The sequence below is a fragment of the Delphinapterus leucas genome, chromosome X (assembly GCF_059928025.1).
Source record: "Delphinapterus leucas isolate spDelLeu-1000000601 "Yukka" chromosome X, BTC_Dleu_Yukka2, whole genome shotgun sequence".
Taxonomy (NCBI): Eukaryota; Metazoa; Chordata; class Mammalia; order Artiodactyla; family Monodontidae; genus Delphinapterus; species Delphinapterus leucas.
This window is the reverse complement of record NC_143150.1, coordinates 3,013,584-3,041,222: the sequence shown is the minus strand read 5'-3', so window position 1 is coordinate 3,041,222 and position 27,639 is coordinate 3,013,584. Positions and strand designations below refer to the sequence as shown.

Here is a 27,639-nt window from a genome sequence, read left to right as displayed (position 1 = left end):
GTCTGGGGTACGAGAAGCGAGAGCCTCCGGCGCTGAGTGTGCTCGGGGGAGGACTCCCCCGTGTGGGGAGGTGAGAGAGGCAGTCTGACCTGTATGCATGGCGGGGCGCCCGGCTTCCAGGGCCCAGAGCGGAGCGCCACCAGCTGGTGGGTGGGGGAGGGTGTATGGAGGGGATGTAGTGCGAGGGGCCGGGGAGGAGCCGCCTGGCCACGGGGCGCGTAAGTGATGCTGAGAGGGGGAGGCGCTGGGGCTGCTGTGATCTGGTGGAGGCTGTTGGCCATGGCAGATGGATTTGTGGGGGTCCAGGGAGGGGCTCTGGCCCACTGCATTAGGCATCGAGAGCTTCAGGTCGCCTCTGTCCGGGTGGCACAGGAATTGCAGAGGTGGGTGGGCAGGGCAAGGCCCTGGCCTCCGCACAGAGTACGCAGATTCTTTACGAGGGTGCTTTGCACATTCACCCGGACACGCCATACCAGAGTTGTAAAAAAGTCTCCATAAATTCAGCAGTATTGCAAGTTTACATGATAGGTTTTCTCATCACGGGGGAATTCTATTTGATGGTACTAATGATAATATATCTTCAAATATTGGGAAACCCATGGATCAAAGAAAAAATCACAGAGGGACTTAGAAAATATTTCAACGTGAATACTAAAAAAGCACAACTTACCAAAATTAGTGGGAGGCAGCAAAAAGCGACAGGAGGAAACTGTATTCCCCTAAATGCTTCTGTTAGAAAAGAGTCAGGACATAAATTCAGTGAGCTAACAGTCCATTTAGAGATGCTAGAAGAAGAGCAAAGGAAACATAAAATGAAGTAATAAGAGAGCTAAGAGAGGAAATCAGTGATAGAAAGCAAATTATGGACACGATGAACAAAGCCATGCGCTTCTTTCAAAAGAGCAAGGAAACCGAGAAAGTCCTAGAACGATGAATCACGGAAAAATAGAAAGAACGCTGATCACCAATATGAGGAATGAAAGAGGGCCAACGTTACGGATCAGATGTACATTAACAAAGAGGATATAGGGGAATATTATGGGATATTATGGAAATGTTTATGCTAACAAATTGGAAGACTTGAAACATTCCTTGGGAAAAAGGCAGCTTCCTAAAGCTGAGGCCAGAAATGTAGAAAAGGTGACGAGCCTTCTATCTGTCTTTTTTTAAAACGTTATTTTATTTTATTTTATTTTATTATTGTTTCTTGAGTCGTACGCAACAAGTGCTCTTTTGTTATTATTTTTAAATTTTATTTTTACTTTTGGCTGCGTTGGGTCTTTGTTGCTGCGCGCGGGCTTTCTCTAGGTGCAGCGAGCGGCGGCTACTCTTCGTTGCGGTGCGCAGGCCTCTCATTACGGTGGCTTCTCTTGTTGCAGAGCACGGGCTCCAGGCATGTGGGCTTCAGTAGTTGTGTCACGTGGACTCAGTAGTTGTGGCTCGTGGGCTCTAGAGCGCTGGGTCAGTGGTTGCGGCGCGCGGGGTTAGTGGCTCCGCGGCTTGTGGGATCTTCCCGGACCAGGGATCGAACCTGTGTCCCCTGCACTGACAGGTGGATTCTTACCCACTGCGCCACCAGGGAAGTCCCTAGCCTTCTATCCTGTAAATAAATGGAATTTATTTAAAAAGTTTCCTAAAGTCAAACAAACCAAACAGGGCAGGGAGGTGCTCCAGGCTGCTGCTGTGAGGGGCACTAGGGTGGCCTGTGTGGCACAAACATGATCCTCTCCTCTTTGCACCCACAGGCCGATTCCCACACTTCAACAGCCTGTGCACACCTGTTTGATCGCTTCCCCCCACCCTCAGGTCCTCGAAGATGGCGACGGCTCTGGCGGTATTGCGGGACTGGTGCAGGTCGATGGGCGTGAACGCTCAGCGATCTCTGCTCATCCTGGGAATCCCAGATGACTGCAAAGACCAGGAATTCCAGGAGGCTGTGCAGGCTGCCCTGCGTTCCCTGGGCAGGTACCGAGTGCTGGGCAAGGTCTACAGAAAGGAGCTGAGGTCGAGTGTTGCCCTGGTCGAGTTTGCTGAGTGTTTAAATCGAAGCTTGCTCCCCCGCCAAATACCAGGCAAGGGAGGGCCCTGGACTGTGGTCTGCCTGCCCCAGGCCCCTGATGCTGATTCACAGGATAGACCCAATGTCCCTGCGCAGCCCCAGAGACAAGCAGTGGTTGGCAGGGCAGGTGAGGCAGGAACTGCAGGTCACTCAGGAACTGCAGGGGAGGAGGAAGCTGCAGGGGAGGCGGGAGTCGCAGGTGTGGAGGGAGACAGAGGTGAGGAGGAAGCCTTAGGTGAGGAGGGAGCTGAAGGTGAGGAGGGAGCTGAAGGTGAGGAGGGAGGTGCAGGTGAGGAGGGAGGTGCAGGTGAGGAGGGAGCTGCAGGTGAGGAGGGAGCTGAAGGTGAGGCGGGAGCTGCAGGTGAGGAGGGAGCTGAAGGTGAGGGAGGTGCAGGTGAGGAGGGAGGTGCAGGTGAGGAGGGAGCTGCAGGTGAGGCAGGAGATGCAGGTGAGGAAGGAGCTGCAGGTGACGAGGGAGCTGCAGGTGAGGCAGGAGATTCAGGTGAGGAAGGAGCTGCAGGTGAGGAGGGAGCCTCAGGTGAGGCAGGAGCTACAGGTGGGGAAAGATCTGAGGGTCGAGCAGGAGCTGAAGGTGAAGCAGGAGTGTCAGATGAGGATGGAGCTGCAGGTGACGACGGAACCTCAGGTGAGGCAGGAGTTGCAGGTGAGGCAGGAGCTGCAGGTGAGGAAGGAGCTGCAGGTGAAGCAGGAGATGAAGGTGAAGCAGGAGCTGAGTCAGATGAGGAAGGAGCTGCAGGTGCGGAAGGAGCTGAGGGTGAAGCAGGAGCTGAGGGTGAAGCAGGAGCTGAAGGTGAAGCAGGAGCTGAGTCAGATGAGGAAGGAGCTGCAGGTTACAGAAATGTTGCAGGCGTGGCAGGACTTCTGAGTATGGCAGGACCCACAGGCCAGGCAATGACTGCGCCTGAGGAAGCAGTTGTGACAGTGGCAGGCGCCATGGGTGAGGCAGGGCCCGGGACCCAGCAGTGGAGGCAGGCCCTGCAGCCCGTGCTACACGGCATGGGCTACCAGGAGCTGGGAACCTTCTCTGGGATGGAAGAGCCGGGCCACGGGGAAGAGTCCTCTGAGAGCTGGCTGGAGCAGGCCAACGACATGCTGCACCTGTGGCGCCACGTGTCTGAGAGGGAGAGGAGGAGGAGGCTGGTGGAGAGCTTGCGCGGCCCCGCGCTGGACCTCCTGCGCGGCCTCCTGGCGGAAGATCCCGAGCTGGCTGCCCAGGACTGCCTGGCCGCGCTGGTGCAGGTGTTTGGGAACAAGGACCCCCGGGGGAGTGCTCGGCTGAAGTTCGTGACCTGTGCCCAGCGGCCCCAGGAGACTCTCTCTGCGTACGTGAGGCGCCTGGAAGGCCTGCTGCAGTCGGCCCTGGAGAAGGGGGCCATCCACCCGGCCATGGCGGACCAGGCGCGTGCCCGGCAGGTGCTGATGCGGGCCCGGCTGCACGACACGCTCCGGGACACGCTGAGGACGATGCGGCTGAGGAGGAGGCCTCCCGGCTTTGCGGGGATGCTGCGGCTCATCCAGAAGACCGAGGCCTGGGAGGCCGGCCCGGCTAGCAGGGAGCACTTCCCAGGGCAGGAAGAGGCCCGTGTGGACGTTGGAGTCCTGGCAGCAGCCGCCCAGGCCGCCGCGGCCCATGAGGCCATCACCGCAGGTACCACTGCACATGGCACCAAGGCCTCCCCGGCCGGTGAAGATGCCACCGCCCAGGCCGCCCGTTCCAAGGAAGGGAGCGCCGAGGACCACCCGGCACGTGAGGAGGCCAGTGCGGCAGTTGCCGGCACTGCCAGGGCTGGCGAGGCGGCCCCTGAAGACCATGGTGCCGCCAGGGCAGCCCCTGAAGACCATGGTGCCGCCAGGGCAGCCCCTGGCCCTGGGGAGACCAGCAAGGCGTCCGCGGCCACTCAGGAAGACGGAAGTGCTGCCGCCCCTGCGGGCCTAGGTCAGGCAAGACCCTCAGATGCCCCCAGAGTCCCCATGCCTGGCCGGATGGGCAGTGCTTCCCCGGTGGCCCCAGGAGGTCCTGGCTGGGAGCCAGAGGGCCTCGCCCAGGCAGGAGGCCAGGAGGCCGAGGAGAGCCCCGAGGAGGGGCTCAAGCCCATCCCAAAAGAGCCGGGAAATGAGGACGGGGCTGCAGAGATGAGCCCCCCGGGGTCCACCTCGGGCCAGTAGGCTCAGCAGGCCGTGGGGCCGCCAGGCTTGGAGGCAGGGGGAGGCCAGGCCTGGCAGCCTACTGGCCCCATATTAGGGGCTACTCAAGGTGCCTGGGCCTCCCTCCTGAGAGAGGACCCCTATTCATCATCCCCTGAGGCAGGTTGCTCCCTGTGCTGGCAAGCCCAAATGTGTCCCTCTAGGCCCCAGAGGGACCCAGGTGTCAAGGAACCCCCCAGCCCCCGCTCCCCTCCCCCCAACACACACACCCTAGCCATCGCCCCCCCGCAGAGCCCTGAGGTGTGCCACGTGCCAGCCAAGGCTCTGGTCTCTGTGGGCCAGTGTCGTGAGCTCAACGTGTGCTTTCTGGGCATAGATTCAGGCCCAGCGCTGCCTGTTGTTGTGGAAATGTGCATGTGTTCCCCTCTGAGCAGTTCCCCCAAACCCTGCGCGGCATGGAGACCCCGAGCCCAGTCCCAGGAGCTGGCAGGAAGGACGGGATGGACGAGGTCACAGCCAGCGCCCAGCCCAGGACCTGGGATCCCACCTGGGACCTTGGGAAGGAAGACCTTGACCGTGGCTGCAGGAGGTCTGCGGGAGGCCCCCCAGGGCTTGTGTTCTGCTGGGCCACCCCGTTGTTCCTCGGGACTCCACGTCCCCGGCTCGGTGGCGCGCGCCCTGCTGTGGGACTGTCCTGTGGCCGCCATAGGGCAGGGCCGGGCCCCAGGCATGTGGGCCAGAAATGGAGGGTCTGCCCTGGGGGGAGCGGGCATGGCCGGCGCCCATCTTCCTGGCGAGAGGCCACCCGCGGGGCCCTCAGGAAGGGAGACTGTGGGGAGACGGAGGGCCGCCGGGTGGGGTGTAGCGGAGGCACCTTTTGGAGGACCCTGGGGGGGGGGCCGGGACCCGTGGGCTCCGGTGGCCGTTAGAAGTTCCTCTGTGTGTTGTTATGCCCTCTGTTCAATGGTTTCAGTCAATGTTTCTCTTTAATAAATTTCCCTGAACGTTTCCTCTGAGTCTGGCCTCTGCTGTGGGCAATGGAGGGAAAGGGCTGCTGCGGGTGAGGGCGTGGGTCCAGAGTGCGATTCCTGCTCAGCACCCATGGGACACCTCTCCAGGGAGAGGGTAAGGTAGGCACTTTGCAGACCCAGACATCGTGAGGGTTTTTCTTCCAGTTCATAGGTGAACTGTAAAGTTTTAGCGAAAACTGATAATTGCCTAAAAAGGCAGTAGAGAAGTTAAAATGTAAATGAAAACCTTGAGTATCTCAGCAGGAAAAAGGGAACATAGGAGCAACAATAGTTGGACAGACACTGCTATGGACTGAATATTTGTAAACCTCTCCCCCTCATTCACCTGTTAAATTCTAACCCCCAAAGGGATGGGATTTGGAGGTGGGGCCCTGGGAAGTGATTAGCCCATGAGGGGGGAGCCCTCATGAATGATTACCTCCCTTATAAAAGAGGCCCCAGACGGCTGCCTCATTCTTTTGTGCCATGTGAGAAGGTGGCTAGTTGATACAACTAGACAAGAAATCAGTCCATATGAAGAAGAGCTTTATTACTATTATTTATTACTCAGTTGTACAAAGGAACGAAACTGGGTCATTTGTAGATGCGTGGATGGATCTAGAGACCGTCATACAGAGTGAAGCAAGTCAGAAAGAGAGAAACAAATATCGTGTATTAATGCACATATGTGGAACCTAGATAAATGGTACAGATGAACCGGTTTGCAGGGCAGAAATAGAGACACAGACGTAGAGCACAAACATATGGGCACCAAGGTGAGAAAATGGTGGGGGCGGGCGGGGGGTGTGATGAATTGGGAGATTGGGATTGACAAAGGTACACTAATATGTATAAAATGGGTAACTCATAAGAACCTGCTGTATAAAAAAATACATAAAATAAAATTCAAAAATTAAAACAAACCAAAGAAATAAGAATAGGTTTATGACATTATCAATCACAGTAGAAAACCACCTGTGAAGACAAATGGACGTACTTGCCACAATGGGCTCTGCATCGCCAAGTTTGCTCCCCCAACTCCGCAGCCTTGCAGGGAGGCCTTCCTATTGGTGGAAGGCCAATGGGCGTGTCTTTTGCTTCCGGAGGCGCCAAGCCTTGGGACCTCAGGCCCTCAGTGCGCATGGCTACTGCTGCTTCCGTAGCAAAGCGCCTCCTCACGTGCTCTTCTGATCCAACCACTTTCCCTGTAAAGCGACGTCTAGAACTTTCTCCCTCATCTTCCTGGGGCTTCCGGGAACACCCGGAAACCCACGTGGCGTTCGCACAGAGTGCCTGGGACAGTCGGCTGCACAGTTCCCGGCTGCTCGGCTGAGACGAGCTCTTCAGCCCCTCGTGAGCGGGACTCCGGAGCCATCCACAGAGTCAGAGCAAGTCAGGAGACAGGCGGGGGCTTTGCCGGGGTCTGGACTCCGCAGGTACCGGGGGCCCTGGGAAGGAGTGGAGGTCGGGGGAGGGCTACGGGCTGCTCGGTTGGGAGTGGGGGAGCGGCGGCAGAGGGTAGCGGGCTGAAGGGGGCTGAGGGAAGGGTCCCCCAGTGAGCGGGTCAGAGGGGAGGACCGCTGGCTTCCGGGGTGGCTGGTGGGGGGCGTTCTGGAGTCGGGGTGCAGAGGGTGGGGCTAATGGCTAAGCGTGGGGTGGGGGCCGGAGCGGAGGGCTTCCTGCCGGTCGGGTGGGGCCGGCTTTGGGGGCCAGAGGAGAGGACGACTGGCTGCGGGGGTGGGGAGGACGGCCCGGGCGGGCCCCACCCCCGGGGCCGAGACCGGAGGGGAGGGCTAACGGCTGCTGCGTGTGGCGGGAGGAAGGGGGAGCTACTCCTGGCTGAGGCGGGGGTCGATGGGGAGGACTCCCGGGCGCGGGTGCGGTAGGCGTTAGGGGAGCTCCCGCCGGGGCGGGGCGTGGGGTGGGGGGGGCGGGCGCTCGTGGCAGTTAGGGGGCTCCAGCTCCCGGGTGGGCGGGGGCAAGACGGGTGGGCTGTGCGTCTGGGGTACGAGAAGCGAGAGCCTCCGGCGCTGAGTGTGCTCGGGGGAGGACTCCCCCGTGTGGGGAGGTGAGAGAGGCAGTCTGACCTGTATGCATGGCGGGGCGCCCGGCTTCCAGGGCCCAGAGCGGAGCGCCACCAGCTGGTGGGTGGGGGAGGGTGTATGGAGGGGATGTAGTGCGAGGGGCCGGGGAGGAGCCGCCTGGCCACGGGGCGCGTAAGTGATGCTGAGAGGGGGAGGCGCTGGGGCTGCTGTGATCTGGTGGAGGCTGTTGGCCATGGCAGATGGATTTGTGGGGGTCCAGGGAGGGGCTCTGGCCCACTGCATTAGGCATCGAGAGCTTCAGGTCGCCTCTGTCCGGGTGGCACAGGAATTGCAGAGGTGGGTGGGCAGGGCAAGGCCCTGGCCTCCGCACAGAGTACGCAGATTCTTTACGAGGGTGCTTTGCACATTCACCCGGACACGCCATACCAGAGTTGTAAAAAAGTCTCCATAAATTTAGCAGTATTGCAAGTTTACATGATAGGTTTTCTCATCACGGGGGAATTCTATTTGATGGTACTAATGATAATATATCTTCAAATATTGGGAAACCCATGGATCAAAGAAAAAATCACAGAGGGACTTAGAAAATATTTCAACGTGAATACTAAAAAAGCACAACTTACCAAAATTAGTGGGAGGCAGCAAAAAGCGACAGGAGGAAACTGTATTCCCCTAAATGCTTCTGTTAGAAAAGAGTCAGGACATAAATTCAGTGAGCTAACAGTCCATTTAGAGATGCTAGAAGAAGAGCAAAGGAAACATAAAATGAAATAATAAGAGAGCTAAGAGAGGAAATCAGTGATAGAAAGAAAATTATGGACACGATGAACAAAGCCATGCGCTTCTTTCAAAAGAGCAAGGAAACCGAGAAAGTCCTAGAACGATGAATCACGGAAAAATAGAAAGAACGCTGATCACCAATATGAGGAATGAAAGAGGGCCAACGTTACGGATCAGATGTACATTAACAAAGAGGATATAGGGGAATATTATGGGATATTATGGAAATGTTTATGCTAACAAATTGGAAGACTTGAAACATTCCTTGGGAAAAAGGCAGCTTCCTAAAGCTGAGGCCAGAAATGTAGAAAAGGTGACGAGCCTTCTATCTGTCTTTTTTTAAAACGTTATTTTATTTTATTTTATTTTATTATTGTTTCTTGAGTCGTACGCAACAAGTGCTCTTTTGTTATTATTTTTAAATTTTATTTTTACTTTTGGCTGCGTTGGGTCTTTGTTGCTGCGCGCGGGCTTTCTCTAGGTGCAGCGAGCGGCGCCTACTCTTCGTTGCGGTGCGCAGGCCTCTCATTACGGTGGCTTCTCTTGTTGCAGAGCACGGGCTCCAGGCATGTGGGCTTCAGTAGTTGTGTCACGTGGACTCAGTAGTTGTGGCTCGTGGGCTCTAGAGCGCTGGGTCAGTGGTTGCGGCGCGCGGGGTTAGTGGCTCCGCGGCTTGTGGGATCTTCCCGGACCAGGGATCGAACCTGTGTCCCCTGCACTGACAGGTGGATTCTTACCCACTGCGCCACCAGGGAAGTCCCTAGCCTTCTATCCTGTAAATAAATGGAATTTATTTTAAAAGTTTCCTAAAGTCAAACAAACCAAACAGGGCAGGGAGGTGCTCCAGGCTGCTGCTGTGAGGGGCACTAGGGTGGCCTGTGTGGCACAAACATGATCCTCTCCTCTTTGCACCCACAGGCCGATTCCCACACTTCAACAGCCTGTGCACACCTGTTTGATCGCTTCCCCCCACCCTCAGGTCCTCGAAGATGGCGACGGCTCTGGCGGTATTGCGGGACTGGTGCAGGTCGATGGGCGTGAACGCTCAGCGATCTCTGCTCATCCTGGGAATCCCAGATGACTGCAAAGACCAGGAATTCCAGGAGGCTGTGCAGGCTGCCCTGCGTTCCCTGGGCAGGTACCGAGTGCTGGGCAAGGTCTACAGAAAGGAGCTGGGGTCGAGTGTTGCCCTGGTCGAGTTTGCTGAGTGTTTAAATCGAAGCTTGCTCCCCCGCCAAATACCAGGCAAGGGAGGGCCCTGGACTGTGGTCTGCCTGCCCCAGGCCCCTGATGCTGATTCACAGGATAGACCCAATGTCCCTGCGCAGCCCCAGAGACAAGCAGTGGTTGGCAGGGCAGGTGAGGCAGGAACTGCAGGTCACTCAGGAACTGCAGGGGAGGAGGAAGCTGCAGGGGAGGCGGGAGTCGCAGGTGTGGAGGGAGACAGAGGTGAGGAGGAAGCCTTAGGTGAGGAGGGAGCTGAAGGTGAGGAGGGAGCTGAAGGTGAGGAGGGAGGTGCAGGTGAGGAGGGAGGTGCAGGTGAGGAGGGAGCTGCAGGTGAGGAGGGAGCTGAAGGTGAGGCAGGAGCTGCAGGTGAGGAGGGAGCTGAAGGTGAGGGAGGTGCAGGTGAGGAGGGAGGTGCAGGTGAGGAGGGAGCTGCAGGTGAGGCAGGAGATGCAGGTGAGGAAGGAGCTGCAGGTGACGAGGGAGCTGCAGGTGAGGCAGGAGATTCAGGTGAGGAAGGAGCTGCAGGTGAGGAGGGAGCCTCAGGTGAGGCAGGAGCTACAGGTGGGGAAAGATCTGAGGGTCGAGCAGGAGCTGAAGGTGAAGCAGGAGTGTCAGATGAGGAAGGAGCTGCAGGTGACGACGGAACCTCAGGTGAGGCAGGAGTTGCAGGTGAGGCAGGAGCTGCAGGTGAGGAAGGAGCTGCAGGTGAAGCAGGAGATGAAGGTGAAGCAGGAGCTGAGTCAGATGAGGAAGGAGCTGCAGGTGCGGAAGGAGCTGAGGGTGAAGCAGGAGCTGAGGGTGAAGCAGGAGCTGAAGGTGAAGCAGGAGCTGAGTCAGATGAGGAAGGAGCTGCAGGTTACAGAAATGTTGCAGGCGTGGCAGGACTTCTGAGTATGGCAGGACCCACAGGCCAGGCAATGACTGCGCCTGAGGAAGCAGTTGTGACAGTGGCAGGCGCCATGGGTGAGGCAGGGCCCGGGACCCAGCAGTGGAGGCAGGCCCTGCAGCCCGTGCTACACGGCATGGGCTACCAGGAGCTGGGAACCTTCTCTGGGATGGAAGAGCCGGGCCACGGGGAAGAGTCCTCTGAGAGCTGGCTGGAGCAGGCCAACGACATGCTGCACCTGTGGCGCCACGTGTCTGAGAGGGAGAGGAGGAGGAGGCTGGTGGAGAGCTTGCGCGGCCCCGCGCTGGACCTCCTGCGCGGCCTCCTGGCGGAAGATCCCGAGCTGGCTGCCCAGGACTGCCTGGCCGCGCTGGTGCAGGTGTTTGGGAACAAGGACCCCCGGGGGAGTGCTCGGCTGAAGTTCGTGACCTGTGCCCAGCGGCCCCAGGAGACTCTCTCTGCGTACGTGAGGCGCCTGGAAGGCCTGCTGCAGTCGGCCCTGGAGAAGGGGGCCATCCACCCGGCCATGGCGGACCAGGCGCGTGCCCGGCAGGTGCTGATGCGGGCCCGGCTGAACGACACGCTCCGGGACACGCTGAGGACGATGCGGCTGAGGAGGTGGCCTCCCGGCTTTGCGGGGATGCTGCGGCTCATCCAGAAGACCGAGGCCTGGGAGGCCGGCCCGGCTAGCAGGGAGCACTTCCCAGGGCAGGAAGAGGCCCGTGTGGACGTTGGAGTCCTGGCAGCAGCCGCCCAGGCCGCCGCGGCCCATGAGGCCATCACCGCAGGTACCACTGCACATGGCACCAAGGCCTCCCCGGCCGGTGAAGATGCCACCGCCCAGGCCGCCCGTTCCAAGGAAGGGAGCGCCGAGGACCACCCGGCACGTGAGGAGGCCAGTGCGGCAGTTGCCGGCACTGCCAAGGCTGGCGAGGCGGCCCCTGAAGACCATGGTGCCACCAGGGCAGCCCCTGAAGACCATGGTGCCGCCAGGGCAGCCCCTGGCCCTGGGGAGACCAGCAAGGCGTCCGCGGCCACTCAGGAAGACGGAAGTGCTGCCGCCCCTGCGGGCCTAGGTCAGGCAAGACCCTCAGATGCCCCCAGAGTCCCCATGCCTGGCCGGATGGGCAGTGCTTCCCCGGTGGCCCCAGGAGGTCCTGGCTGGGAGCCAGAGGGCCTCGCCCAGGCAGGAGGCCAGGAGGCCGAGGAGAGCCCCGAGGAGGGGCTCAAGCCCATCCCAAAAGAGCCGGGAAATGAGGACGGGGCTGCAGAGATGAGCCCCCCGGGGTCCACCTCGGGCCAGTAGGCTCAGCAGGCCGTGGGGCCGCCAGGCTTGGAGGCAGGGGGAGGCCAGGCCTGGCAGCCTACTGGCCCCATATTAGGGGCTACTCAAGGTGCCTGGGCCTCCCTCCTGAGAGGGGACCCCTATTCATCATCCCCTGAGGCAGGTTGCTCCCTGTACTGGCAAGCCCAAATGTGTCCCTCTAGGCCCCAGAGGGACCCAGGTGTCAAGGAACCCCCCAGCCCCCGCTCCCCTCCCCCCAACACACACACCCTAGCCATCGCCCCCCCGCAGAGCCCTGAGGTGTGCCACGTGCCAGCCAAGGCTCTGGTCTCTGTGGGCCAGTGTCGTGAGCTCAACGTGTGCTTTCTGGGCATAGATTCAGGCCCAGCGCTGCCTGTTGTTGTGGAAATGTGCATGTGTTCCCCTCTGAGCAGTTCCCCCAAACCCTGCGCGGCGTGGAGACCCCGAGCCCAGTCCCAGGAGCTGGCGGGAAGGACGGGATGGACGAGGTCACAGCCAGCGCCCAGCCCAGGACCTGGGATCCCACCTGGGACCTTGGGAAGGAAGACCTTGACCGTGGCTGCAGGAGGTCTGCGGGAGGCCCCCCAGGGCTTGTGTTCTGCTGGGCCACCCCGTTGTTCCTCGGGACTCCACGTCCCCGGCTCGGTGGCGCGCGCCCTGCTGTGGGACTGTCCTGTGGCCGCCATAGGGCAGGGCCGGGCCCCAGGCATGTGGGCCAGAAATGGAGGGTCTGCCCTGGGGGGAGCGGGCATGGCCGGCGCCCATCTTCCTGGCGAGAGGCCACCCGCGGGGCCCTCAGGAAGGGAGACTGTGGGGAGACGGAGGGCCGCCGGGTGGGGTGTAGCGGAGGCACCTTTTGGAGGACCCTGGGGGGGGGCCGGGACCCGTGGGCTCCGGTGGCCGTTAGAAGTTCCTCTGTGTGTTGTTATGCCCTCTGTTCAATGGTTTCAGTCAATGTTTCTCTTTAATAAATTTCCCTGAACGTTTCCTCTGAGTCTGGCCTCTGCTGTGGGCAATGGAGGGAAAGGGCTGCTGCGGGTGAGGGCGTGGGTCCAGAGTGCGATTCCTGCTCAGCACCCATGGGACACCTCTCCAGGGAGAGGGTAAGGTAGGCACTTTGCAGACCCAGACATCGTGAGGGTTTTTCTTCCAGTTCATAGGTGAACTGTAAAGTTTTAGCGAAAACTGATAATTGCCTACAAAGGCAGTAGAGAAGTTAAAATGTAAATGAAAACCTTGAGTATCTCAGCAGGAAAAAGGGAACATAGGAGCAACAATAGTTGGACAGACACTGCTATGGACTGAATATTTGTAAACCTCTCCCCCTCATTCACCTGTTAAATTCTAACCCCCAAAGGGATGGGATTTGGAGGTGGGGCCCTGGGAAGTGATTAGCCCATGAGGGGGGAGCCCTCATGAATGATTACCTCCCTTATAAAAGAGGCCCCAGACGGCTGCCTCATTCTTTTGTGCCATGTGAGAAGATGGCTAGTTGATACAACTAGACAAGAAATCAGTCCATATGAAGAAGAGCTTTATTACTATTATTTATTACTCAGTTGTACAAAGGAACGAAACTGGGTCATTTGTAGATGCGTGGATGGATCTAGAGACCGTCATACAGAGTGAAGGAAGTCAGAAAGAGAGAAACAAATATCGTGTATTAATGCACATATGTGGAACCTAGATAAATGGTACAGATGAACCGGTTTGCAGGGCAGAAATAGAGACACAGACGTAGAGCACAAACATATGGGCACCAAGGTGAGAAAATGGTGGGGGCGGGCGGGGGGTGTGATGAATTGGGAGATTGGGATTGACAAAGGTACACTAATATGTATAAAATGGGTAACTCATAAGAACCTGCTGTATAAAAAAATACATAAAATAAAATTCAAAAATTAAAACAAACCAAAGAAATAAGAATAGGTTTATGACATTATCAATCACAGTAGAAAACCACCTGTGAAGACAAATGGACGTACTTGCCACAATGGGCTCTGCATCGCCAAGTTTGCTCCCCCAACTCCGCAGCCTTGCAGGGAGGCCTTCCTATTGGTGGAAGGCCAATGGGCGTGTCTTTTGCTTCCGGAGGCGCCAAGCCTTGGGACCTCAGGCCCTCAGTGCGCATGGCTACTGCTGCTTCCGTAGCAAAGCGCCTCCTCACGTGCTCTTCTGATCCAACCACTTTCCCTGTAAAGCGACGTCTAGAACTTTCTCCCTCATCTTCCTGGGGCTTCCGGGAACACCCGGAAACCCACGTGGCGTTCGCACAGAGTGCCTGGGACAGTCGGCTGCACAGTTCCCGGCTGCTCGGCTGAGACGAGCTCTTCAGCCCCTCGTGAGCGGGACTCCGGAGCCATCCACAGAGTCAGAGCAAGTCAGGAGACAGGCGGGGGCTTTGCCGGGGTCTGGACTCCGCAGGTACCGGGGGCCCTGGGAAGGAGTGGAGGTCGGGGGAGGGCTACGGGCTGCTCGGTTGGGAGTGGGGGAGCGGCGGCAGAGGGTAGCGGGCTGAAGGGGGCTGAGGGAAGGGTCCCCCAGTGAGCGGGTCAGAGGGGAGGACCGCTGGCTTCCGGGGTGGCTGGTGGGGGGCGTTCTGGAGTCGGGGTGCAGAGGGTGGGGCTAATGGCTAAGCGTGGGGTGGGGGCCGGAGCGGAGGGCTTCCTGCCGGTCGGGTGGGGCCGGCTTTGGGGGCCAGAGGAGAGGACGACTGGCTGCGGGGGTGGGGAGGACGGCCCGGGCGGGCCCCAGCCCCGGGGCCGAGACCGGAGGGGAGGGCTAACGGCTGCTGCGTGTGGCGGGAGGAAGGGGGAGCTACTCCTGGCTGAGGCGGGGGTCGATGGGGAGGACTCCCGGGCGCGGGTGCGGTAGGCGTTAGGGGAGCTCCCGCCGGGGCGGGGCGTGGGGTGGGGGGGGCGGGCGCTCGTGGCAGTTAGGGGGCTCCAGCTCCCGGGTGGGCGGGGGCAAGACGGGTGGGCTGTGCGTCTGGGGTACGAGAAGTGAGAGCCTCCGGCGCTGAGTGTGCTCGGGGGAGGACTCCCCCGTGTGGGGAGGTGAGAGAGGCAGTCTGACCTGTATGCATGGCGGGGCGCCCGGCTTCCAGGGCCCAGAGCGGAGCGCCACCAGCTGGTGGGTGGGGGAGGGTGTATGGAGGGGATGTAGTGCGAGGGGCCGGGGAGGAGCCGCCTGGCCACGGGGCACGTAAGTGATGCTGAGAGGGGGAGGCGCTGGGGCTGCTGTGATCTGGTGGAGGCTGTTGGCCATGGCAGATGGATTTGTGGGGGTCCAGGGAGGGGCTCTGGCCCACTGCATTAGGCATCGAGAGCTTCAGGTCGCCTCTGTCCGGGTGGCACAGGAATTGCAGAGGTGGGTGGGCAGGGCAAGGCCCTGGCCTCCGCACAGAGTACGCAGATTCTTTACGAGGGTGCTTTGCACATTCACCCGGACACGCCATACCAGAGTTGTAAAAAAGTCTCCATAAATTTAGCAGTATTGCAAGTTTACATGATAGGTTTTCTCATCACGGGGGAATTCTATTTGATGGTACTAATGATAATATATCTTCAAATATTGGGAAACCCATGGATCAAAGAAAAAATCACAGAGGGACTTAGAAAATATTTCAACGTGAATACTAAAAAAGCACAACTTACCAAAATTAGTGGGAGGCAGCAAAAAGCGACAGGAGGAAACTGTATTCCCCTAAATGCTTCTGTTAGAAAAGAGTCAGGACATAAATTCAGTGAGCTAACAGTCCATTTAGAGATGCTAGAAGAAGAGCAAAGGAAACATAAAATGAAGTAATAAGAGAGCTAAGAGAGGAAATCAGTGATAGAAAGCAAATTATGGACACGATGAACAAAGCCATGCGCTTCTTTCAAAAGAGCAAGGAAACCGAGAAAGTCCTAGAACGATGAATCACGGAAAAATAGAAAGAACGCTGATCACCAATATGAGGAATGAAAGAGGGCCAACGTTACGGATCAGATGTACATTAACAAAGAGGATATAGGGGAATATTATGGGATATTATGGAAATGTTTATGCTAACAAATTGGAAGACTTGAAACATTCCTTGGGAAAAAGGCAGCTTCCTAAAGCTGAGGCCAGAAATGTAGAAAAGGTGACGAGCCTTCTATCTGTCTTTTTTTAAAACGTTATTTTATTTTATTTTATTTTATTATTGTTTCTTGAGTCGTACGCAACAAGTGCTCTTTTGTTATTATTTTTAAATTTTATTTTTACTTTTGGCTGCGTTGGGTCTTTGTTGCTGCGCGCGGGCTTTCTCTAGGTGCAGCGAGCGGCGGCTACTCTTCGTTGCGGTGCGCAGGCCTCTCATTACGGTGGCTTCTCTTGTTGCAGAGCACGGGCTCCAGGCATGTGGGCTTCAGTAGTTGTGTCACGTGGACTCAGTAGTTGTGGCTCGTGGGCTCTAGAGCGCTGGGTCAGTGGTTGCGGCGCGCGGGGTTAGTGGCTCCGCGGCTTGTGGGATCTTCCCGGACCAGGGATCGAACCTGTGTCCCCTGCACTGACAGGTGGATTCTTACCCACTGCGCCACCAGGGAAGTCCCTAGCCTTCTATCCTGTAAATAAATGGAATTTATTTAAAAAGTTTCCTAAAGTCAAACAAACCAAACAGGGCAGGGAGGTGCTCCAGGCTGCTGCTGTGAGGGGCACTAGGGTGGCCTGTGTGGCACAAACATGATCCTCTCCTCTTTGCACCCACAGGCCGATTCCCACACTTCAACAGCCTGTGCACACCTGTTTGATCGCTTCCCCCCACCCTCAGGTCCTCGAAGATGGCGACGGCTCTGGCGGTATTGCGGGACTGGTGCAGGTCGATGGGCGTGAACGCTCAGCGATCTCTGCTCATCCTGGGAATCCCAGATGACTGCAAAGACCAGGAATTCCAGGAGGCTGTGCAGGCTGCCCTGCGTTCCCTGGGCAGGTACCGAGTGCTGGGCAAGGTCTACAGAAAGGAGCTGGGGTCGAGTGTTGCCCTGGTCGAGTTTGCTGAGTGTTTAAATCGAAGCTTGCTCCCCCGCCAAATACCAGGCAAGGGAGGGCCCTGGACTGTGGTCTGCCTGCCCCAGGCCCCTGATGCTGATTCACAGGATAGACCCAATGTCCCTGCGCAGCCCCAGAGACAAGCAGTGGTTGGCAGGGCAGGTGAGGCAGGAACTGCAGGTCACTCAGGAACTGCAGGGGAGGAGGAAGCTGCAGGGGAGGCGGGAGTCGCAGGTGTGGAGGGAGACAGAGGTGAGGAGGAAGCCTTAGGTGAGGAGGGAGCTGAAGGTGAGGAGGGAGCTGAAGGTGAGGAGGGAGGTGCAGGTGAGGAGGGAGGTGCAGGTGAGGAGGGAGCTGCAGGTGAGGAGGGAGCTGAAGGTGAGGCAGGAGCTGCAGGTGAGGAGGGAGCTGAAGGTGAGGGAGGTGCAGGTGAGGAGGGAGGTGCAGGTGAGGAGGGAGCTGCAGGTGAGGCAGGAGATGCAGGTGAGGAAGGAGCTGCAGGTGACGAGGGAGCTGCAGGTGAGGCAGGAGATTCAGGTGAGGAAGGAGCTGCAGGTGAGGAGGGAGCCTCAGGTGAGGCAGGAGCTACAGGTGGGGAAAGATCTGAGGGTCGAGCAGGAGCTGAAGGTGAAGCAGGAGTGTCAGATGAGGAAGGAGCTGCAGGTGACGACGGAACCTCAGGTGAGGCAGGAGTTGCAGGTGAGGCAGGAGCTGCAGGTGAGGAAGGAGCTGCAGGTGAAGCAGGAGATGAAGGTGAAGCAGGAGCTGAGTCAGATGAGGAAGGAGCTGCAGGTGCGGAAGGAGCTGAGGGTGAAGCAGGAGCTGAGGGTGAAGCAGGAGCTGAAGGTGAAGCAGGAGCTGAGTCAGATGAGGAAGGAGCTGCAGGTTACAGAAATGTTGCAGGCGTGGCAGGACTTCTGAGTATGGCAGGACCCACAGGCCAGGCAATGACTGCGCCTGAGGAAGCAGTTGTGACAGTGGCAGGCGCCATGGGTGAGGCAGGGCCCGGGACCCAGCAGTGGAGGCAGGCCCTGCAGCCCGTGCTACACGGCATGGGCTACCAGGAGCTGGGAACCTTCTCTGGGATGGAAGAGCCGGGCCACGGGGAAGAGTCCTCTGAGAGCTGGCTGGAGCAGGCCAACGACATGCTGCACCTGTGGCGCCACGTGTCTGAGAGGGAGAGGAGGAGGAGGCTGGTGGAGAGCTTGCGCGGCCCCGCGCTGGACCTCCTGCGCGGCCTCCTGGCGGAAGATCCCGAGCTGGCTGCCCAGGACTGCCTGGCCGCGCTGGTGCAGGTGTTTGGGAACAAGGACCCCCGGGGGAGTGCTCGGCTGAAGTTCGTGACCTGTGCCCAGCGGCCCCAGGAGACTCTCTCTGCGTACGTGAGGCGCCTGGAAGGCCTGCTGCAGTCGGCCCTGGAGAAGGGGGCCATCCACCCGGCCATGGCGGACCAGGCGCGTGCCCGGCAGGTGCTGATGCGGGCCCGGCTGCACGACACGCTCCGGGACACGCTGAGGACGATGCGGCTGAGGAGGAGGCCTCCCGGCTTTGCGGGGATGCTGCGGCTCATCCAGAAGACCGAGGCCTGGGAGGCCGGCCCGGCTAGCAGGGAGCACTTCCCAGGGCAGGAAGAGGCCCGTGTGGACGTTGGAGTCCTGGCAGCAGCCGCCCAGGCCGCCGCGGCCCATGAGGCCATCACCGCAGGTACCACTGCACATGGCACCAAGGCCTCCCCGGCCGGTGAAGATGCCACCGCCCAGGCCGCCCGTTCCAAGGAAGGGAGCGCCGAGGACCACCCGGCACGTGAGGAGGCCAGTGCGGCAGTTGCCGGCACTGCCAAGGCTGGCGAGGCGGCCCCTGAAGACCATGGTGCCGCCAGGGCAGCCCCTGAAGACCATGGTGCCGCCAGGGCAGCCCCTGGCCCTGGGGAGACCAGCAAGGCGTCCGCGGCCACTCAGGAAGATGGAAGTGCTGCCGCCCCTGCGGGCCTAGGTCAGGCAAGACCCTCAGATGCCCCCAGAGTCCCCATGCCTGGCCGGATGGGCAGTGCTTCCCCGGTGGCCCCAGGAGGTCCTGGCTGGGAGCCAGAGGGCCTCGCCCAGGCAGGAGGCCAGGAGGCCGAGGAGAGCCCCGAGGAGGGGCTCAAGCCCATCCCAAAAGAGCCGGGAAATGAGGACGGGGCTGCAGAGATGAGCCCCCCGGGGTCCACCTCGGGCCAGTAGGCTCAGCAGGCCGTGGGGCCGCCAGGCTTGGAGGCAGGGGGAGGCCAGGCCTGGCAGCCTACTGGCCCCATATTAGGGGCTACTCAAGGTGCCTGGGCCTCCCTCCTGAGAGGGGACCCCTATTCATCATCCCCTGAGGCAGGTTGCTCCCTGTACTGGCAAGCCCAAATGTGTCCCTCTAGGCCCCAGAGGGACCCAGGTGTCAAGGAACCCCCCAGCCCCCGCTCCCCTCCCCCCAACACACACACCCTAGCCATCGCCCCCCCGCAGAGCCCTGAGGTGTGCCACGTGCCAGCCAAGGCTCTGGTCTCTGTGGGCCAGTGTCGTGAGCTCAACGTGTGCTTTCTGGGCATAGATTCAGGCCCAGCGCTGCCTGTTGTTGTGGAAATGTGCATGTGTTCCCCTCTGAGCAGTTCCCCCAAACCCTGCGCGGCGTGGAGACCCCGAGCCCAGTCCCAGGAGCTGGCGGGAAGGACGGGATGGACGAGGTCACAGCCAGCGCCCAGCCCAGGACCTGGGATCCCACCTGGGACCTTGGGAAGGAAGACCTTGACCGTGGCTGCAGGAGGTCTGCGGGAGGCCCCCCAGGGCTTGTGTTCTGCTGGGCCACCCCGTTGTTCCTCGGGACTCCACGTCCCCGGCTCGGTGGCGCGCGCCCTGCTGTGGGACTGTCCTGTGGCCGCCATAGGGCAGGGCCGGGCCCCAGGCATGTGGGCCAGAAATGGAGGGTCTGCCCTGGGGGGAGCGGGCATGGCCGGCGCCCATCTTCCTGGCGAGAGGCCACCCGCGGGGCCCTCAGGAAGGGAGACTGTGGGGAGACGGAGGGCCGCCGGGTGGGGTGTAGCGGAGGCACCTTTTGGAGGACCCTGGGGGGGGGCCGGGACCCGTGGGCTCCGGTGGCCGTTAGAAGTTCCTCTGTGTGTTGTTATGCCCTCTGTTCAATGGTTTCAGTCAATGTTTCTCTTTAATAAATTTCCCTGAACGTTTCCTCTGAGTCTGGCCTCTGCTGTGGGCAATGGAGGGAAAGGGCTGCTGCGGGTGAGGGCGTGGGTCCAGAGTGCGATTCCTGCTCAGCACCCATGGGACACCTCTCCAGGGAGAGGGTAAGGTAGGCACTTTGCAGACCCAGACATCGTGAGGGTTTTTCTTCCAGTTCATAGGTGAACTGTAAAGTTTTAGCGAAAACTGATAATTGCCTACAAAGGCAGTAGAGAAGTTAAAATGTAAATGAAAACCTTGAGTATCTCAGCAGGAAAAAGGGAACATAGGAGCAACAATAGTTGGACAGACACTGCTATGGACTGAATATTTGTAAACCTCTCCCCCTCATTCACCTGTTAAATTCTAACCCCCAAAGGGATGGGATTTGGAGGTGGGGCCCTGGGAAGTGATTAGCCCATGAGGGGGGAGCCCTCATGAATGATTACCTCCCTTATAAAAGAGGCCCCAGACGGCTGCCTCATTCTTTTGTGCCATGTGAGAAGGTGGCTAGTTGATACAACTAGACAAGAAATCAGTCCATATGAAGAAGAGCTTTATTACTATTATTTATTACTCAGTTGTACAAAGGAACGAAACTGGGTCATTTGTAGATGCGTGGATGGATCTAGAGACCGTCATACAGAGTGAAGGAAGTCAGAAAGAGAGAAACAAATATCGTGTATTAATGCACATATGTGGAACCTAGATAAATGGTACAGATGAACCGGTTTGCAGGGCAGAAATAGAGACACAGACGTAGAGCACAAACATATGGGCACCAAGGTGAGAAAATGGTGGGGGCGGGCGGGGGGTGTGATGAATTGGGAGATTGGGATTGACAAAGGTACACTAATATGTATAAAATGGGTAACTCATAAGAACCTGCTGTATAAAAAAATACATAAAATAAAATTCAAAAATTAAAACAAACCAAAGAAATAAGAATAGGTTTATGACATTATCAATCACAGTAGAAAACCACCTGTGAAGACAAATGGACGTACTTGCCACAATGGGCTCTGCATCGCCAAGTTTGCTCCCCCAACTCCGCAGCCTTGCAGGGAGGCCTTCCTATTGGTGGAAGGCCAATGGGCGTGTCTTTTGCTTCCGGAGGCGCCAAGCCTTGGGACCTCAGGCCCTCAGTGCGCATGGCTACTGCTGCTTCCGTAGCAAAGCGCCTCCTCACGTGCTCTTCTGATCCAACCACTTTCCCTGTAAAGCGACGTCTAGAACTTTCTCCCTCATCTTCCTGGGGCTTCCGGGAACACCCGGAAACCCACGTGGCGTTCGCACAGAGTGCCTGGGACAGTCGGCTGCACAGTTCCCGGCTGCTCGGCTGAGACGAGCTCTTCAGCCCCTCGTGAGCGGGACTCCGGAGCCATCCACAGAGTCAGAGCAAGTCAGGAGACAGGCGGGGGCTTTGCCGGGGTCTGGACTCCGCAGGTACCGGGGGCCCTGGGAAGGAGTGGAGGTCGGGGGAGGGCTACGGGCTGCTCGGTTGGGAGTGGGGGAGCGGCGGCAGAGGGTAGCGGGCTGAAGGGGGCTGAGGGAAGGGTCCCCCAGTGAGCGGGTCAGAGGGGAGGACCGCTGGCTTCCGGGGTGGCTGGTGGGGGGCGTTCTGGAGTCGGGGTGCAGAGGGTGGGGCTAATGGCTAAGCGTGGGGTGGGGGCCGGAGCGGAGGGCTTCCTGCCGGTCGGGTGGGGCCGGCTTTGGGGGCCAGAGGAGAGGACGACTGGCTGCGGGGGTGGGGAGGACGGCCCGGGCGGGCCCCAGCCCCGGGGCCGAGACCGGAGGGGAGGGCTAACGGCTGCTGCGTGTGGCGGGAGGAAGGGGGAGCTACTCCTGGCTGAGGCGGGGGTCGATGGGGAGGACTCCCGGGCGCGGGTGCGGTAGGCGTTAGGGGAGCTCCCGCCGGGGCGGGGCGTGGGGTGGGGGGGGCGGGCGCTCGTGGCAGTTAGGGGGCTCCAGCTCCCGGGTGGGCGGGGGCAAGACGGGTGGGCTGTGCGTCTGGGGTACGAGAAGCGAGAGCCTCCGGCGCTGAGTGTGCTCGGGGGAGGACTCCCCCGTGTGGGGAGGTGAGAGAGGCAGTCTGACCTGTATGCATGGCGGGGCGCCCGGCTTCCAGGGCCCAGAGCGGAGCGCCACCAGCTGGTGGGTGGGGGAGGGTGTATGGAGGGGATGTAGTGCGAGGGGCCGGGGAGGAGCCGCCTGGCCACGGGGCGCGTAAGTGATGCTGAGAGGGGGAGGCGCTGGGGCTGCTGTGATCTGGTGGAGGCTGTTGGCCATGGCAGATGGATTTGTGGGGGTCCAGGGAGGGGCTCTGGCCCACTGCATTAGGCATCGAGAGCTTCAGGTCGCCTCTGTCCGGGTGGCACAGGAATTGCAGAGGTGGGTGGGCAGGGCAAGGCCCTGGCCTCCGCACAGAGTACGCAGATTCTTTACGAGGGTGCTTTGCACATTCACCCGGACACGCCATACCAGAGTTGTAAAAAAGTCTCCATAAATTTAGCAGTATTGCAAGTTTACATGATAGGTTTTCTCATCACGGGGGAATTCTATTTGATGGTACTAATGATAATATATCTTCAAATATTGGGAAACCCATGGATCAAAGAAAAAATCACAGAGGGACTTAGAAAATATTTCAACGTGAATACTAAAAAAGCACAACTTACCAAAATTAGTGGGAGGCAGCAAAAAGCGACAGGAGGAAACTGTATTCCCCTAAATGCTTCTGTTAGAAAAGAGTCAGGACATAAATTCAGTGAGCTAACAGTCCATTTAGAGATGCTAGAAGAAGAGCAAAGGAAACATAAAATGAAGTAATAAGAGAGCTAAGAGAGGAAATCAGTGATAGAAAGCAAATTATGGACACGATGAACAAAGCCATGCGCTTCTTTCAAAAGAGCAAGGAAACCGAGAAAGTCCTAGAACGATGAATCACGGAAAAATAGAAAGAACGCTGATCACCAATATGAGGAATGAAAGAGGGCCAACGTTACGGATCAGATGTACATTAACAAAGAGGATATAGGGGAATATTATGGGATATTATGGAAATGTTTATGCTAACAAATTGGAAGACTTGAAACATTCCTTGGGAAAAAGGCAGCTTCCTAAAGCTGAGGCCAGAAATGTAGAAAAGGTGACGAGCCTTCTATCTGTCTTTTTTTAAAACGTTATTTTATTTTATTTTATTTTATTATTGTTTCTTGAGTCGTACGCAACAAGTGCTCTTTTGTTATTATTTTTAAATTTTATTTTTACTTTTGGCTGCGTTGGGTCTTTGTTGCTGCGCGCGGGCTTTCTCTAGGTGCAGCGAGCGGCGGCTACTCTTCGTTGCGGTGCGCAGGCCTCTCATTACGGTGGCTTCTCTTGTTGCAGAGCACGGGCTCCAGGCATGTGGGCTTCAGTAGTTGTGTCACGTGGACTCAGTAGTTGTGGCTCGTGGGCTCTAGAGCGCTGGGTCAGTGGTTGCGGTGCGCGGGGTTAGTGGCTCCGCGGCTTGTGGGATCTTCCCGGACCAGGGATCGAACCTGTGTCCCCTGCACTGACAGGTGGATTCTTACCCACTGCGCCACCAGGGAAGTCCCTAGCCTTCTATCCTGTAAATAAATGGAATTTATTTAAAAAGTTTCCTAAAGTCAAACAAACCAAACAGGGCAGGGAGGTGCTCCAGGCTGCTGCTGTGAGGGGCACTAGGGTGGCCTGTGTGGCACAAACATGATCCTCTCCTCTTTGCACCCACAGGCCGATTCCCACACTTCAACAGCCTGTGCACACCTGTTTGATCGCTTCCCCCCACCCTCAGGTCCTCGAAGATGGCGACGGCTCTGGCGGTATTGCGGGACTGGTGCAGGTCGATGGGCGTGAACGCTCAGCGATCTCTGCTCATCCTGGGAATCCCAGATGACTGCAAAGACCAGGAATTCCAGGAGGCTGTGCAGGCTGCCCTGCGTTCCCTGGGCAGGTACCGAGTGCTGGGCAAGGTCTACAGAAAGGAGCTGAGGTCGAGTGTTGCCCTGGTCGAGTTTGCTGAGTGTTTAAATCGAAGCTTGCTCCCCCGCCAAATACCAGGCAAGGGAGGGCCCTGGACTGTGGTCTGCCTGCCCCAGGCCCCTGATGCTGATTCACAGGATAGACCCAATGTCCCTGCGCAGCCCCAGAGACAAGCAGTGGTTGGCAGGGCAGGTGAGGCAGGAACTGCAGGTCACTCAGGAACTGCAGGGGAGGAGGAAGCTGCAGGGGAGGCGGGAGTCGCAGGTGTGGAGGGAGACAGAGGTGAGGAGGAAGCCTTAGGTGAGGAGGGAGCTGAAGGTGAGGAGGGAGCTGAAGGTGAGGAGGGAGGTGCAGGTGAGGAGGGAGGTGCAGGTGAGGAGGGAGCTGCAGGTGAGGAGGGAGCTGAAGGTGAGGCGGGAGCTGCAGGTGAGGAGGGAGCTGAAGGTGAGGGAGGTGCAGGTGAGGAGGGAGGTGCAGGTGAGGAGGGAGCTGCAGGTGAGGCAGGAGATGCAGGTGAGGAAGGAGCTGCAGGTGACGAGGGAGCTGCAGGTGAGGCAGGAGATTCAGGTGAGGAAGGAGCTGCAGGTGAGGAGGGAGCCTCAGGTGAGGCAGGAGCTACAGGTGGGGAAAGATCTGAGGGTCGAGCAGGAGCTGAAGGTGAAGCAGGAGTGTCAGATGAGGAAGGAGCTGCAGGTGACGACGGAACCTCAGGTGAGGCAGGAGTTGCAGGTGAGGCAGGAGCTGCAGGTGAGGAAGGAGCTGCAGGTGAAGCAGGAGATGAAGGTGAAGCAGGAGCTGAGTCAGATGAGGAAGGAGCTGCAGGTGCGGAAGGAGCTGAGGGTGAAGCAGGAGCTGAGGGTGAAGCAGGAGCTGAAGGTGAAGCAGGAGCTGAGTCAGATGAGGAAGGAGCTGCAGGTTACAGAAATGTTGCAGGCGTGGCAGGACTTCTGAGTATGGCAGGACCCACAGGCCAGGCAATGACTGCGCCTGAGGAAGCAGTTGTGACAGTGGCAGGCGCCATGGGTGAGGCAGGGCCCGGGACCCAGCAGTGGAGGCAGGCCCTGCAGCCCGTGCTACACGGCATGGGCTACCAGGAGCTGGGAACCTTCTCTGGGATGGAAGAGCCGGGCCACGGGGAAGAGTCCTCTGAGAGCTGGCTGGAGCAGGCCAACGACATGCTGCACCTGTGGCGCCACGTGTCTGAGAGGGAGAGGAGGAGGAGGCTGGTGGAGAGCTTGCGCGGCCCCGCGCTGGACCTCCTGCGCGGCCTCCTGGCGGAAGATCCCGAGCTGGCTGCCCAGGACTGCCTGGCCGCGCTGGTGCAGGTGTTTGGGAACAAGGACCCCCGGGGGAGTGCTCGGCTGAAGTTCGTGACCTGTGCCCAGCGGCCCCAGGAGACTCTCTCTGCGTACGTGAGGCGCCTGGAAGGCCTGCTGCAGTCGGCCCTGGAGAAGGGGGCCATCCACCCGGCCATGGCGGACCAGGCGCGCGCCCGGCAGGTGCTGATGCGGGCCCGGCTGCACGACACGCTCCGGGACACGCTGAGGACGATGCGGCTGAGGAGGAGGCCTCCCGGCTTTGCGGGGATGCTGCGGCTCATCCAGAAGACCGAGGCCTGGGAGGCCGGCCCGGCTAGCAGGGAGCACTTCCCAGGGCAGGAAGAGGCCCGTGTGGACGTTGGAGTCCTGGCAGCAGCCGCCCAGGCCGCCGCGGCCCATGAGGCCATCACCGCAGGTACCACTGCACATGGCACCAAGGCCTCCCCGGCCGGTGAAGATGCCACCGCCCAGGCCGCCCGTTCCAAGGAAGGGAGCGCCGAGGACCACCCGGCACGTGAGGAGGCCAGTGCGGCAGTTGCCGGCACTGCCAAGGCTGGCGAGGCGGCCCCTGAAGACCATGGTGCCGCCAGGGCAGCCCCTGAAGACCATGGTGCCGCCAGGGCAGCCCCTGGCCCTGGGGAGACCAGCAAGGCGTCCGCGGCCACTCAGGAAGATGGAAGTGCTGCCGCCCCTGCGGGCCTAGGTCAGGCAGTTCCCTCAGATGCCCCCAGAGTCCCCATGTCTGGCCTTTTGGGCAGTGCTTCCCCGGTGGCCCCAGGAGGTCCTGGCTGGGAGCCAGAGGGCCTCGCCCAGGCAGGAGGCCAGGAGGCCGAGGAGAGCCCCGAGGAGGGGCTCAAGCCCATCCCAAAAGAGCCGGGAAATGAGGACGGGGCTGCAGAGATGAGCCCCCCGGGGTCCACCTCGGGCCAGTAGGCTCAGCAGGTCCCAGGGCCCCCAGGCTTGCAGGCAGGGGGAGGGAAGGCCTGGCAGCCTACTGGCCCCATATTAGGGGCTACTCAAGGTGCCTGGGCCTCCTTCCTGGGAGGGCACCCCTATTCATCATCCCCTGGGGCAGGTTGCTCCCTGTACTGGCAAGCCCAAATGTGTCCCTCTAGGCCCCAGAGGGACCCAGGTGTCAAGGAACCCCCCAGCCCCCGCTCCCCTCCCCCCAACACACACACCCTAGCCATCGCCCCCCCGCAGAGCCCTGAGGTACGCCACGTGCCAGCCAAGGCTCTGGTCTCTGTGGGCCAGTGTCGTGAGCTCAACGTGTGCTTTCTGGGCATAGATTCAGGCCCAGCGCTGCCTGTTGTTGTGGAAATGTGCATGTGTTCCCCTCTGAGCAGTTCCCCCAAACCCTGCGCGGCGTGGAGACCCCGAGCCCAGTCCCAGGAGCTGGCGGGAAGGACGGGATGGACGAGGTCACAGCCAGTGCCCAGCCCAGGACCTGGGATCCCACCTGGGACCTTGGGAAGGAAGACCTTGACCGTGGCTGCAGGAGGTCTGCGGGAGGCCCCCCAGGGCTTGTGTTCTGCTGGGCCACCCCGTTGTTCCTCGGGACTCCACGTCCCTGGCTCGGTGGCGCGCGCCCTGCTGTGGGACTGTCCTGTGGCCGCCATAGGGCAGGGCCGGGCCCCGGGCATGTGGGCCAGAAATGGAGGGTCTGCCCTGGGGGGAGCGGGCATGGCCGGCGCCCATCTTCCTGGCGAGAGGCCACCCGCGGGGCCCTCAGGAAGGGAGACTGTGGGGAGACGGAGGGCCGCCGGGTGGGGTGTAGCGGAGGCACCTTTTGGAGGACCCTGGGGGGGGGCCGGGACCCGTGGGCTCCGGTGGCCGTTAGAAGTTCCTCTGTGTGTTGTTATGCCCTCTGTTCAATGGTTTCAGTCAATGTTTCTGTTTAATAAATTTCCCTGAACGTTTCATCTGAGTCTGGCCTCTGCTGTGGGCAATGGAGGGAAAGGGCTGCTGCGGGTGAGGGCGGGGGTCCAGAGTCAGATTCCTGCTCAGCACCCATGGGACACCTCTCCAGGGAGAGGGTAAGGTAGGCACTTTGCAGACCCAGACCTCATGAGGGTTTTTCTTCTAGTTCATAGTTGAATTGTAAAGTTTTAGCGCCCTTGACCGTGGGCCGTATCTCGGACGATGCTCGTGCTTGAAATCATGGGTGCTGTGCACGGCCCGGAAGGCCAGGGGACACACAGGAGGACCTCTGACCTCGTGGGTCACACGTGGGTCCGTGCACGTCTGCCTGGCCCGGGGGCTCTGGGACCAGAAGGCCGTGCCCGGTTTGCACGAGCGCTCGGCCTGTGGCTCTGCACCCGTGCACGAGTGTCTTCGTGCCCCCTGCGATGACGGGCGTGAAGCAGGAGGCTGACATGCTGACGGGCCTGCCCTTTATGATGTCACTTGCTGGCTGGGCTGTGATGTCACCCCCGAGCAACCGGAGCACTTCTGTGAGGGGCTGAGCGGGAGTGTGAGCCCAGGGTGCTGCCGGCCGCGCTGCACTGTCCCGTTTACGTGGCGGAGGGACACGCCGCGCTCCGCATGGCTGCGGACCAGAAGGGCCCCGCCGCGGACAGGGCGCCCGGCTTCGGCGAGGCGCCTCTTCCTCCCGACACAGCGGCTCCGG

At 59.5% G+C, this 27,639-nt stretch overlaps 4 pseudogenes; all 4 read left to right on the top strand.

Annotated features, from left to right (window-relative positions):
• The first annotated feature begins 536 nt into the window (after window positions 1–536).
• On the top strand, window positions 537–5,234 carry LOC149744149 (paraneoplastic antigen Ma6E pseudogene; annotated as a pseudogene).
• Window positions 5,235–8,581: 3,347 nt separating this feature from the next.
• LOC149744148 (paraneoplastic antigen Ma6E pseudogene) lies at window positions 8,582–12,466 on the top strand (annotated as a pseudogene).
• Window positions 12,467–14,665: 2,199 nt separating this feature from the next.
• LOC149744147 (paraneoplastic antigen Ma6E pseudogene) lies at window positions 14,666–19,698 on the top strand (annotated as a pseudogene).
• Window positions 19,699–21,143: 1,445 nt separating this feature from the next.
• Window positions 21,144–27,373, top strand: LOC149744146 (paraneoplastic antigen Ma6E pseudogene; annotated as a pseudogene).
• Window positions 27,374–27,639: the final 266 nt, after the last annotated feature.